Source organism: Penaeus chinensis, unplaced genomic scaffold, assembly GCF_019202785.1.
Source record: "Penaeus chinensis breed Huanghai No. 1 unplaced genomic scaffold, ASM1920278v2 CTG_331, whole genome shotgun sequence".
Classification (NCBI taxonomy): Eukaryota; Metazoa; Arthropoda; class Malacostraca; order Decapoda; family Penaeidae; genus Penaeus; species Penaeus chinensis.
In genome coordinates, this window is record NW_025918141.1 from 226 (window position 1) to 12500 (window position 12275).

Below are 12275 nucleotides of genomic sequence, written 5' to 3' on the forward strand. Positions count from 1 at the left end.
ACTTTCACAAGCACTCGACTTGAATTAAGCACCGTTCTCCTCACCGCCACTCATCTACATCTTCAATCTGCATACGTCCGCGTCACGACCACCACATGCGAACCTTTTACCGTTACTCACACGGAAACGGTTTCGGAATATCAGGCTCCACATTTGGCTTACTCAACTCACTACGTTACGGAGCTGAAGATCAATGAGAAGAACAGGGCATACACTCGAACCATCTATCAGCCTCAGACCATCACCGTCACTTACTCGGCTACCCAACTTGAAGACCAACTGACGCAACTTCGGTGGACAACTACGTCTACGGCTGTGTCTACCATCTCCTTAACAGACACGGTTTCTTCTTCCATCATACAAACGGTATCACTGACCCAAGCTGATGTGTTCACTTCCCTCATCTACGTCCCAGTATTTGTTACCAGAACCATGACGAACGCCTGGCCAATCCACAAGACAGTTTACCAGACAGAATACATCAAGGAAACCGTTAATTACGTAGCAACGGCTGTCGAAACATCTACGGTATATAACTGTTATCAAAGTTACTAGTTGAGAAATTTTAATAAAATCGGTTGCATACACCAAATTATCTATCAATTAAAAATTCCTTTCGTCGAAAACTACTAATGAATGAAGACTTTTCTTATCATCATGATGAGCATTATCGTCATCCTAATGAGCCTTATCATCATCCTGATCAGCATTATCATTATCATGATGATCATTATCATGACCATTATAATTATCATCATCATGAGCATTATCATCATCTTCATGAGCATTATCATCGTCATCATCATGACCATTATCATCATCATCATGAGCATTATCATCATCATAATCTTCATAACTATCATCATCATAACTATTGCCATCATGATGAGCATTATCTTTATCATAATGATGAGCATTATCATCATCATGAGCATTATTATCATCATCATGAGCAATATCATCATCATCATGAGCATTATCATCATCATCATGAGCATAATCGGCATCATCATCATCATCATCAGGGTGAGCATCATCATCTTAATCATCATGAGCATTATTATCATCATCATGAGCATTATCATCATCATCATCATGAGCATTATCATCATCATCATGAGCATTATCATCATCATCATGAGCATTATTATCATCATCTTGAGCATTATCATCATCATCATGAGCATTATTATCATCATCATGAGCATTATTATCATCATCATGAGCATCATCATCATGAGCAATATTATCATCATCATGAGCATTATTATCATCATCATGAGCATCATCATCATGAGCATCATCATCATGAGCATTATTATCATCATCATGAGTATTATTATCATCATCATGAGCATTATTATCATCATCGTTAGCATTATCATCATCATCATGAGCATTATTATCATCATCATGAGCATTATCATCATCATCATGAGCATTATCATCATCATCATGAGCATCATCATCATGAGCATTATTATCATCATCATGAGCATTATTATCATCATCTTGAGCACTATCATCATCATAAGCATTATTATCATCATCATCATCATGAACATTATCATCATCATTATGAGCATTATCATCATTATGAGCATTATCATCATTATGAGCATTATCATCATTATGAGCATTATCATCATTATGAGCATTATCATCATTATGAGCATTATCATCATTATGAGCATTATCATCATTATGAGCATTATCATCATTATGAGCATTATCATCATTATGAGCATTATCATCATTATGAGCATTATCATCATTATGAGCATTATCATCATTATGAGCATTATCATCATTATGAGCATTATCATCATTATGAGCATTATCATCATTATGAGCATTATCATCATTATGAGCATTATCATCATTATGAGCATTATCATCATTATGAGCATTATCATCATTATGAGCATTATCATCATTATGAGCATTATCATCATTATGAGCATTATCATCATTATGAGCATTATCATCATTATGAGCATTATCATCATTATGAGCATTATCATCATTATGAGCATTATCATCATTATGAGCATTATCATCATTATGAGCATTATCATCATTATGAGCATTATCATCATTATGAGCATTATCATCATTATGAGCATTATCATCATTATGAGCATTATCATCATTATGAGCATTATCATCATTATGAGCATTATCATCATTATGAGCATTATCATCATTATGAGCATTATCATCATTATGAGCACTATCATCATTATGAGCATTATCATCATTATGAGCATTATCATCATTATGAGCATTATCATCATTATGAGCATTATCATCATGAGCACTATCATCATCATCATTATGAGCATTATCATAATCATCCTCATCATAAGCATTATCATCATCATGAGCATTATCATCATCATCATGAGCCTTATCATCATCATTAGCATCATCATCATCATGAGCATTATCATCATCATGATGAGCATTATCATCATCATGATGAGCATTATCATCATCATGATGAGCATTATCATCATCATGATGAGCATTATCATCATCATGATGAGCATTATCATCATCATGATGAGCATTATCATCATCATGATGAGCATTATCATCATCATGATGAGCATTATCATCATCATGATGAGCATTATCATCATCATGATGAGCATTATCATCATCATGATGAGCATTGTTATCATCATTAGCATTATCATCATGATGATGAGCTTTATCATCATCATCATGAGCATTATCAGCATCATCATGAGCATTATTATCATCATCATCATGATTATTATCATCATCATCATGAGCATTATCGCCTTCATTATCATCATGAGCATTATTATCATCATCATCACAATGAACATTATTATCACCATCATCACAATGAGCATCATCATGAGCATTATCATCATCATCATGAGCATTATCATCATCATTAGCATGATCATCATCAGGAGCATGATCATCATCATTAGCATCATCATCATCAGGAGCATGATCATCATCATCATGAGCATTATCATCATCATCATCATGAGCATTATCATAATCATAATCATGAGTATTATCATCATCATCATGAGCATTATTATCATCATCATCACAATGAATATTATTATCATCATCTTCACAATGAGCATTATCATCATCATCATCATGAGCATTATCATCATCATGACGAGCATTATCATTATCATCATCATGAGCATTATCATCATCATGAGCATTATCATCATCATCATGACGAGCATTATCATCATCATGACGAGCATTATCATCATCATCATCATGAGCATTATCATCATCATGAGCATTATCATCATCATCATGACGAGCATTATCATCATCATGACGAGCATTATCATCATCATGACGAGCATTATCATCATCATGACGAGCATTATCATCATCATGACGAGCATTATCATCATCATCATCATGAGCATTATCATCATCATGATGAGCATTATCATCATCATGAGCATTATCATCGATGATAATGCTCATGATGATGATGATATTAATGCTCATGATGATTATGATGATAATGCTCATGATGATGATAATGATAATGCTCATTGTGATGATGATGATGATGATAATAATAATGCTCATTGTGATGATGATGATAATAATGCTCATGATGATGATGATAATGCTCATGATGATGATGATGATGATAATGCTCATGATGATGATGATAATATTCATGATGATAATAAAAACCATACATTTCCATTGATAAAGGAAGCTCTTTATAAAACACATTTAGAAATTCTAACATTACTGTTTTATTATGTAGATATTGGTGAGGTCGCACCACTACACTGGAATTGCAAAATTCAAAATTCGGGGTCAATTTCTTTATATAAGAGTCAGGATGGCCGAGCGGTCCAAGGCGCTGCGTTCAGGTCTCAGTCCGGTCTTCCGGGCGTGGGTTCGAATCCCACTCCTGACACTGCCTTTATAGCCTACTCATAAGAGCTTAAACAACTCCTATGTGTGGCATGAAAAGGCTGCTTGGCATCTTCATTGTAAAAGTAGACTTTGTAAAAGTAGATTATTTAATATGATACACAAGGTTCTTTGTCAAATTCCAGTAGATCTTATACGTTGTCCTTATTTTCATACCATGTTATCTTAGCCACACCGACATCAGAGGGAACGAGCTTGCTGACAGACTAGCCGTCGCTGGCAGGGGTATGCCACCAAATCCCATGACGATAAAACCGAGCCGAAAATTACTTATTTAGAAGGCCCGGGCGAAGCTAGAACTTCGCAAACCATAAAGAAGAAGAAGTTATCTTAATTACCATACCAACAATTTATTGTTGTTATTATTATTCATTGTTATTATTTCATTGATATCCTTATTTGTCAGTATCATTATGGTTACATGTTTTTTTTAATCACAATCACTGATACAGCAAGGAAACTAATACATAGGAAATAGGAATCATTGGATGATACAACGGAAGTGTATGCCCTGTATTCTGTCTTTTCGGCTTAAGTGTGGAAGCAGTTGTCCTGCTTATTATCCAACGTGTGTCAGCGTCCCAGTGCCTTCAAGATGAAAGAAGTTGCACCTCTTTGATCTCTCTTCGAGCCCGTCTCCCTAATAGATTTTATGTATAAGATCAGATTATATAAGCTATATAATCACTGATACTAAATAGTTACTTTCATATATACAAAAAAAAATTCATTCAAGAAAATTAGATTACATAATCAACCATTTGTTTATGATTTAAGATGTAATTTTCTGTTATAATAAAACAGCGTTGACTAATCCATTGGAATCCTTAAGAGATTTAAGTGTTTTTGCTTATTAATTATTCCCTTGTGTCTTGTTTCCAGTACCTTCAAGGTGAAAGTATTTGCTTCTCTTTGCTTCGACCTCGGCCCTGCAATCGACTTCAAATATAAGATCAAGTCTCTTGTTGGAAAAGTATATTTCAGTGGAACAACTAACAAGAGCCAATATGAGTTTCAATACAACAGCTTTCGTTGTCTGGGCTGCCCTTGTCTTACTTCGAGCAACTAATGGCCTTCAGCCAGACTTGCCCCACAAGCAGTGTCAAGAGGAGTTCTCTGCAGTCACTCTCACAAGCACCCGAATTTAGCACCGTTCCCCTCATCATGAGCATTATCATCATGATTAGCATTATCATCATCATCTTCATGAGCATTATCATCATCATCACCATCATTAGCATTATCATAATCATCCTCATCATGTGCATTATCATCATCATGAGCATTATCATAATCATCCTCATCATGAGCATTATCATAATCATCCTCATCATGAGCATTATCATAATCATCCTCATCATGAGCATTATCATAATCATCCTCATCATGAGCATTATCATAATCATCCTCATCATGAGCATTATCATAATCATCCTCATCATGAGCATTATCATAATCATCCTCATCATGAGCATTATCATAATCATCCTCATCATGAGCATTATCATAATCATCCTCATCATGAGCATTATCATCATCATGAGCATTACCATCATCATGAGCATTACCATCATGAGCATTATCATCATCATTAGCATTATCATCATCATCATTAGCATTATCATCATCATCATTAGCATTATCATCATCATCATTAGCATTATCATCATCATCATTAGCATTATCATCATCATTAGCATTATCATCATCATGATGAGCTTTATCATCATCATAATGAGCATTATCATCATCAAGAGCATTATCATCATCATGAGCATTATCATCATCAAGAGCATTATCATCATCATGAGCATTATCATCATCATTAGGATTATTATCATCATCATGAGCATTATCATCATCATCATGACCATCATAATCATCATCATCATGAGCATTATCATCATCATCATCATGAGCATTATCATCATCATGAGCATTATCATAATCATCCTCATCATGAGCATTATCATAATCATCCTCATCATGAGCATTATCATAATCATCCTCATCATGAGCATTATCATAATCATCCTCATCATGAGCATTATCATAATCATCCTCATCATGAGCATTATCATAATCATCCTCATCATGAGCATTATCATAATCATCCTCATCATGAGCATTATCATCGTCATGAGCATTACCATCATGAGCATTATCATCATCATTAGCATTATCATCATCATCATTAGCATTATCATCATCAGCATTAGCATTATCATCATGTTCATTAGCATTATCATCATCATCATTAGCATTATCATCATCATCATTAGCATTATCATCATCATCATTAGCATTATCATCATCATCATTAGCATTATCATCATCATGATGAGCTTTATCATCATCATGATGAGCTTTATCATCATCATCATGAGCATTATCATCATCAAGAGCATTATCATCATCATGAGCATTATCATCATCATTAGCATTATTATCATCATCATGAGCATTATCATCATCATCATGAGCATTATCATCATCATGAGCATTATTATCATCATCATCATGAGCATTATTATCATCATCATCATCATCATGAGCATTATTATCATCATCATCATCGTTATCAGCATTATGACGATGCACATCGTCATCAGCATTATCACGATACACATCCTTATCAGTATTATGATGCACATCATTAGCATCATGTAGATGATGAACATCATTGTTATCGTGTAGATGATGCACATCATTATTATCATGTAGATGATGCATATCATTATCATCATGAAGATGGTCATAAAGTCAATATGACCTTAGATGCATATTGAACTGCCTCTTAAAATGAAATACTTTTTAGTGTGTTTATCACAATCAGCAAGGAAACTGATACATCGGAATCCTTGGGAGATATAACGAATGTGTACGCCCTGTATTCTGCATTCTTTGCTTTAGGCTTTAGTGTGAAAGCAGTGGTCATCTTATTGTCCAGCGTGTGTCACCGTTTCTTGTTCCTAGTGCCTTCATGATGAAAGTAGTTGCATCTCTTTGATATCTCTTCTTCGACCTCATCACCCTAAACGATTTTATGTATAAGATCAGATTTTATAAGATATATCATCCTAATACTATATAGTTATTTTCAAATATATAATTTTTAAAAATAAAATAAGATAAGATAATCAACGAATTCTTTATGATTTAAAATATATTTTGTGTTATAACAAAACGTAGACTAATCCATTTGAATCCTTAGCAGATATAATAAAAGCCTTGTATTCATGAAAAAGGTTTCTTGTATGTCTTCTCGGCTTAATAATTATTTCCTTGTGTCTTGTTCCCAGTGCCTTCAAGATGAAAGTACTTGCTTCTTTTTTATCTCTCATATTCGACCTCGTCCCTGCAATCGACAATTGACTTTTGTTGGAGAAGCATAGTTCAGTGGAACAACTAACAACAACAGCCAATATGAGTTTCAACGCAACAGCTTTCGTTGTCTGGGCTGCCCTTGTCTTGCTTCGAGTAACTAATGGTCTCCAGCGTCACGACCACCACATGCGAACCTTTTACCGTTAATCACACGGAAACGGTTTCGGAATATCAGGCTCCACATTTGGCTTACTCAACTCACTACGTTACGGAGCTGAAGATCAATGAGAAGAACAGGGCAAAAACTCGAACCATCTATCAGCCTCAGACCATCACCGTCACTTACTCGGCTACCCAACTTGAAGACCAACTGACGCAACTTCTGTGGACAACTACGTCTACGGCTGTGTCTACCATCTCCTTAACAGACACGGTTTCTTCTTCCATCATACAAATGATGTCACTGACGCAAGCTGTTGTGTTCACTTCCCTCATCCATGTCCCAGTATTTGTTACCAGAACCATGACAAACGCCTGGCCAATCCACAAGACAGTTAACCAGACATAATACATCAAGGAAACCGTTAATTACGTAGCAACGGCTGTCGAAACATCTACAGTATATAACTGTTATCATAGTTGCTAGTTGATAAATTTGAATAAAATCGGTTGCATACACCAAATTATCTATCAATTAAAATTATCATCATCATCATGAGCATTATCATCATCATTATGATGAGCATTATCATCATCTTGAGCATTATCATCATCATCATGAGCATTATCATCATCATCATCATGAGCATTATCATCATCATCATGAGCATTATCATCATCATCATGTGCATCATCATCATCATCATCAAGTGCATTATCAGTATCATTATCATGAGCATTATCAGTATCATTATCATGAGCATTATCATCAGCATCATCATCAGCAGCAGCAGCATTATCATCATTATCATGACCATTATCATCAGCATCATCATCAGCAGCAGCAGCATTATCATCATCATGAGCATTATCATCTTCATTATCATGAGCATTATCATTTATCATCATCATGAGCATTATAATCATCATGATTAGAATTATCATCATCATGATTAGAATTATCATCATCATGATTAGAATTTTCATCATCATAAGCATTATCATCATCATCTCGATCATCATGAGCATTATCATCATCATCACCACCATCATGAGCATTATCATCATCATGAGCATTATCATCATCATCATGAGCATTATCATCATCAGCATCATGAGCATTATCATCATCATGATTTGCATTATCATCATCATTGTCATGAGCATTATCATCATTATCATCATGAGCATTATCATCATCATCATCATGAGCATTATCATCATCATCACCACCATCATGAGCATTATCATCATCATCACCACCATCATGAGCATTATCATCATCATGAGCATTATCATCATCATCATGAGCATTATCATCATCAGCATCATGATCATTATCATCATCATGATTAGCATTATCATCATCATTGTCATGAGCATTATCATCATCACCATCATGAGCATTATCATCATCATTAGCATTATCATCATCATGATGAGCATTATCATCATCAGCATCATGATCATTATCATCATCATGATTAGCATTATCATCATCATTGTCATGAGCATTATCATCATCACCATCATGAGCATTATCATCATCATTAGCATTATCATCATCATGATGAGCTTTATCATCATGAGCTTTATCATCATCATCTTCATGAGCTTTATCATCATCATCTTCATGAGCATTATCATCCTCATGAGCATTATCATCCTCATGAGCTTTATCATCATGAGCTTTATCATCATCATCTTCATGAGCATTGTCATCCTCATGAGCATTATCATCCTAATGAGCATTATCATCATCATGATGAGCTTTATCATCATCATCATGATGAGCTTTATCATCATCATCATGATGAGCTTTATCATCATCATCATGATGAGCTTTATCATCATCATTATGAGCATTATCATCATCATGAGCATTATCATCATCATCCCCATCATGAGCATTATCATCATCATGAGCATTATCATCATCATGATTAGCATTATCATCATCATCATGAGCATTATCATCATCAGCATCATGAGCATTATCATTATCATGAGCATTATCATCATTATTAGCATTATCATCATCATCGTCATGAGCATTATCATCATCATCATCATGAGCATTATCATCATCATCATCATGAGCATTATCATCATCATCATGAGCTTGATCATCATCATCATGAGCTTGATCATCATCATGAGCTTTATCATCATGAGCTTTATCATCATGAGCTTTATCATCATCATGATGAGCATTAGCATCATCATGATGAGCATTAGCATCATCATCATGAGCATTATCATCAACATCATCATCATGAGCATTATCATCAACATCATGAGCATTATCATCAACATCATCAGCATGAGCCTTAGCATCAACATCATCATCATGAGCATTATCATCAACATCATCATCATGAGCATTATCATCATCTTTATGAGGAGCATTATTATCATATTCATGATGAGCATTATTATCATCATCATGACAATTATCATCATCATGATGAGCATTATCATCATCATGATGAGCATTATCATTATCATCATCATCATGAGCATCATCATCATCATGAGCATTATCATCATCATGATGAGCATTATCATCATCATGATGATGAGCATTGTCATCATCATCATCATGAGCATTATCATCATGAACATTATCATCATCATGAACATTATCAGCATCATCATTATCATGAGCATTACCATCATCATCATGAGTATAATCATCATCATTATGAGCATTACCATCATCATCATGAGCATTATCATCATCATCATGAGCATTATCATCATCATCATCATGAGCATAATCATCATCATTATGAGCATTACCATCATCATCATGAGCATTATCATCATCATCATGAGCATTATCATCATCATCATGAGCATTATCAGCATCATCATTAGCATTATCATCATCATGAGCATTATCATCAGCAGCATCATGAGCATTATCATCATCATGAGCATTATCATCATCATGAGCATTTTCATCAGCAGCATCATTAGCATTATCACCATCATGAGCATTATCATCAGCAGCATCATGAGCATTATCATCATCATGAGCATTATCATCATCATGATTAGCTTGATCATCATCATGAGCTTTATAATCATGAGCTTTATCATCATGAGCTCTATCATCATCTTCATGAGCATTATCATTCTCATGAGCTTTATCATCATGATGAGCTTTATCATCATCATGATGAGCTTTATCATCATCATCATGAGCTTTATCATCATCATCATCTTGAGCTTTATCACCATCATCATCATGAGCTTTATCACCACCATCATGATGAGCTTTATTATCATCATGCGCTCTATAATCATCATCATGATGAGATTTATCATCATCATCATCATGAGCTTTATCACCATCATCATGATGAGCATTATCATCATCATGATGAGATTTATCATCAGGTTGAGGTTTATCATCATGATGAGTGTTATCATCATCATCATCATGAGCTTTATCACCATCATCATGATGAGCTTTATCACCATCATCATGATGAGCTTTATCATCATCATCATCATGAGCTTTATCATCATCATCATCATCATGAGCTTTATCATCATCATCATCATGAGCATTATCATCATCATCATGAGCTGTATCATCATCATCATCATGAGCATTATCATCATCATCATCATGAGCATTATCATCATCATCATAAGCTTAATCATCATCATCATGAGCATTATCATCATGAGCATTATCATCATTATCATCATGAGCATTATCATCATGAGCATTATCATCATCATGAGCATTATCATCATCATCATGAGCATTATCATCATCATCATGAGCATTATCATCATCATCACAATGAACATTATCATCATTCTCATCATGAGCATTATCATCATGAGCATTATCATCATCATGAGCATTATCATCATCATCATCATGAGCATTATCATCATCATCACAATGAACATTATCATCATTATCATCATGAGCATTATCATCATCATCTTCATGAGCATTATCATCATCATTATCATGAGTTATCATTATCATCATTAGCATTATTACCATCATCATCACAATGAGCATTATCTCCTTGATGAGCATTATCATCATGATGAGCATTAACATCATCATCATGATGAGCATCATCATCATCATCATGATGAACATTATCATCATCATCATGATGAACACTATCATCATCATGATGAACACTATCATCATCATCATGATGACCATCATCATCATGATGAACACTATCATCATCATGATGAACACTATCATCATCATGATGAACATCATAATTATCATTATTTTTAGCGTCATGAAAATATCACGTCATCGTCATTTCTAATGTCCGCATTGATTCATTGGCATTGTAATGGAAGTCGCTCGTTCTCCCATCATTATTTTCATCATGATCGATAATTATGAATGAGTAATTATGATCGATAAATATTAACGAGTATCAATGATCGATGACTATCAATGAGTAAAACTATAGTCGATAAATGTCAATGAGTAATTATGTAATTATGAAAGCAGGTGTGGCCATCCGATCTCACACCTGAGCCTGTTTTCACCTAGGTATTAAACTTGAACAAAATGTTTATTGTATCCTTTCAAAATTTGGAATCATTTTCGTTACAAAAAAAAAGTTATTTTATTACTACAGTTATCTTAGATATTATTATTACGATCATCATTCGCATTTTTATTTCTGCTTTCGTTATTAGTACTTTTGATTCACAGTGATATTTGGTGTGACTTACTTTGATAATAACACAAACAATACACTTCCATTGATAAAGGAAGCTCTTGATAAAACACATTTAGAAATTCTAACATAACTGTT

At 34.2% G+C, this 12275-nt stretch overlaps 1 non-coding gene across 1 annotated transcript; it reads left to right on the forward strand.

The window, feature by feature from the left end:
- The first annotated feature begins 3868 nt into the window (after positions 1 to 3868).
- Positions 3869 to 3952, forward strand: Trnal-cag. Its single transcript has one exon. It is a non-coding gene; the product is annotated as a tRNA-Leu (tRNA).
- Positions 3953 to 12275: the final 8323 nt, after the last annotated feature.